Source organism: Choristoneura fumiferana, chromosome 22, assembly GCF_025370935.1.
Source record: "Choristoneura fumiferana chromosome 22, NRCan_CFum_1, whole genome shotgun sequence".
Lineage (NCBI taxonomy): Eukaryota > Metazoa > Arthropoda > Insecta > Lepidoptera > Tortricidae > Choristoneura > Choristoneura fumiferana.
This window is the reverse complement of record NC_133493.1, coordinates 5,548,754-5,551,954: the sequence shown is the minus strand read 5'-3', so window position 1 is coordinate 5,551,954 and position 3,201 is coordinate 5,548,754. Positions and strand designations below refer to the sequence as shown.

Here is a 3,201-nt window from a genome sequence, read left to right as displayed (position 1 = left end):
CGGGCCGCTCAGCAAGTGGTATAACTATTGCTGTAAGTACCTATGTACTTTTGTAAGGAGAAAATAAATGATTATTATTATTACCTACAATTTACAAGGCCGTCTATAGAGACGTGTATAGACACATAACATTTGATATAATTTCAAAGGACATAACAACATTTGATATAATTTGAAAAGATAGGAGCTTTACAGAATTTTTTTATAAAATAAACCCAACCTAACCTAACCCAAAGTATATCAAATTGAATTAATAACAATTTTATTTTTTATTTATTAATTCAAAATAAAGACAACAAATTGTCCAAGAGTTAGTAGTACAGTAAACATTAGAAATAAATTTGGTTTTTAAGATAAATTATATTATATCAAATGTAAATTATATCAATTGTTGCATTTTATATCAATTGTTGTTATATACTTCGTTACGCACCGGTCTCTATCGTCCTCTCTACGAAGGAGATTTTAAGACCAAAATTCATTCTCATCCCAGCCTTTATACATCTCACTGGTGGGCACAGGACTCCTCTCAGAATGAAAGGCTTGGGTCGTAGTTCCCATGCGGGACCGGCGTGAATTAAAAACTTCACACGCACCATAGAATTGCTTCGGACGTTGTACGGATTTGTTCAAGATGTTTTTCTACACCGTGGTAAATTTACAAAGGAGTTTCGATCATGCATTTCGAAAAATTTAGAGTTGCATGCCCGGATTTGAACCCACGATTCTAATATATTATTTTTATCTAATACTTGTGACTGAAATTATTCCTCAGGTTTTCAGTTATTTGATTGATATTGCATATGACTCCTTAGACATGGAAGTTGATCAATCAATCAGTTTATGTCTTTCAAAAATGTTGCTCTTTTATAAAAACCGTGATAAAAACTATCACTGACTCCTACACTAGGCAAGGCTTGTGGGGCTATTGCGTAAGTTTCTAGCGCTCGCGATCGCAATCAAATGTCAGTTTTTGTATGCGAAATCTGTCATTTGATTGCGATCACGAGCGTCAGAAACGTTAGGCAAGACGGCCTCTGTTCTGTAGGTAAACAATTTGTATGTGGGTTACCAAATTAAATGTGAGATTAAATGTGAATCATATTGCGATCATTCCCTAATTGAAAGAAACAAGAATAGATACTTGGAACATTTTATTATTTTCTCACGTACATACAAGTCAGTAACAAAAAAACTATTTCCATTCAGAACTACATTTTCAGAGTTACAGAAACAGATCTCTAAATTGACATTTCGAAAACCACATGGAACTCTGTCGTAATGTAAAATGATCCAATTTTTATACGAAGGTCATGCTAAATTCAATGGCAGTTGATTTGACAGAGGTGCAAGTGGAAGCCGATTGTCGATTTGAGTGTGTTTTTAGTACAAGTCGTTTATTTTTTCCATTTTAATACAGGCCTTATTTTTTTCTGACGAGAACACGGTAAAAAGCAGAAATATAAAGTTGGACTGGAGGCTGAATGCAGATCCTAGCTCCTCTGATGCATACTTACCAAGTAACTATCCCGAGCAATTTTAATACACGAATAAATTTGAGCTCGTATTTTTTTTCAGAAGTTGAAAAATATACCTGGAAAAAATGAAAAATAAAAAAATCTCGTTTATTTACTTTTTTTTCATCTCAAGTCTGAGACCCATTTGGGACTCAAATCGACAACTAGCTTAATACGCATTTGACACGAACGTTTTGGCGTTTAATCTTATTCTACATAGTTGAAACATCAGTCTTTCAATAAAGATAATTTAAGTAAATATAAACATTCTATGTTCATATTATTGAGATCAACACTATTAACTAACTAGCATTAATATTTTATTACATTACATAATGTCAACTGAGATAAAATGAACTCAAAACGTATGTTAAATAGATATTGAAACATATTTTATGTAAACATATTATTCTAAAACTTCAATTTCAAGTACCTATTCTACGAATTTTAACGTTTTGCGCAGATAGTAATACAGTTACAATAAATAAATAATAAAATCGTTTATTTCAGATCTCAAAGAATGCGTAGTTTTGTTAGTATACATTGACATCCTATAAACTATGTTAGTGATGAATTTAAATAATGATAATAATTTAATCTATTAAATATAATAATTAATATCAAAATTAATATCAAATACAGTTATTGTTGCAATATTTTCCGAGATACAAGAATAGATTTTTAAATACAAATAAAAAAAAAACTATTTCAATTGCAATTTAATTGTCACTGAGATGCTTTGGTTACTATGTACATTCTTTCTTTCTAAGTACTTTAGCTCTGTTAGTAAGAGATTAAGGGGCTGCTTCACCATCCATTGATTAATGTTAACTGGCGGTTAGGTGTAATGCCGTCACTATTTGTTTTGTTCGAATAGGCGGAGACGGCATCAGATTCAACCGTCGGTTAACGCGTATCAATGGATGGTGAAACAGCCCCTAAATGAAATTGCTGATAGTGTCAACATTTAAAAAACACATTGTCCAATACATTTGATTGGGAACGGTTTATTTTATCGTATTGTTTTCTCAATTCAATTCACCTTACTGTCTTGTCATCCTTGCGCGGGGCCATGCTAATCTTCTCTGTATCGTTCCAATTTTAGTATATGTAGGTACTGCCGAAGCAAGTACACTGTAGTCTAGTCTAGTTTAGTTGTCTTAAATAGTTTTTAAAATAAAATCACAAAGTAAAACTTCATTCTTATATTCACATCAGTATTAAGCTTGTTAAGTTGAGGAGTCGTGGCTGACTGAGTGGTAGAAACCAATCTTTTTCAGTCATTTGAATTCGTCTCTTTTCTATAGCACTTCATGCACTTTTCAAACATTGTCCAAAAGTATCAAAAATAAATATTACAGAATTTGTGCCAGAATTGTGTTAGTCTACACTAAGTTGTTAAGTTGTATCCTTTAACTCTTATTTAAGTGACATTTTGATAGGGATCTTATAGTGCCAGCAATGACGTGGAATGAACTTATTATTAGGCATCTTGGAGAGTGAGGGAAGCGTATTTAGTTAATTCGGATACAATAATGAGTGTTAGTGTGTTTTAACTTTGCCAGATTTGTCATCATTGACGTCATATAATAGTATTTTATGCAACTGTGTCGTAATAGGGGTCCTTAAAGCACGAGTGATAATAGGGTCACATGAGTGTTTTAAGGCCTAATTACGTAAAGTT

General features: G+C 32.3%; 1 non-coding gene across 1 annotated transcript; it reads right to left on the bottom strand.

Moving 5' to 3' along the window:
- Nucleotides 1–2,544: 2,544 nt before the first annotated feature.
- LOC141440584 (U6 spliceosomal RNA) lies at nt 2,545–2,650 on the bottom strand. The gene has a single exon (XR_012452726.1). It is a non-coding gene; the product is annotated as a U6 spliceosomal RNA (small nuclear RNA).
- Nucleotides 2,651–3,201: the final 551 nt, after the last annotated feature.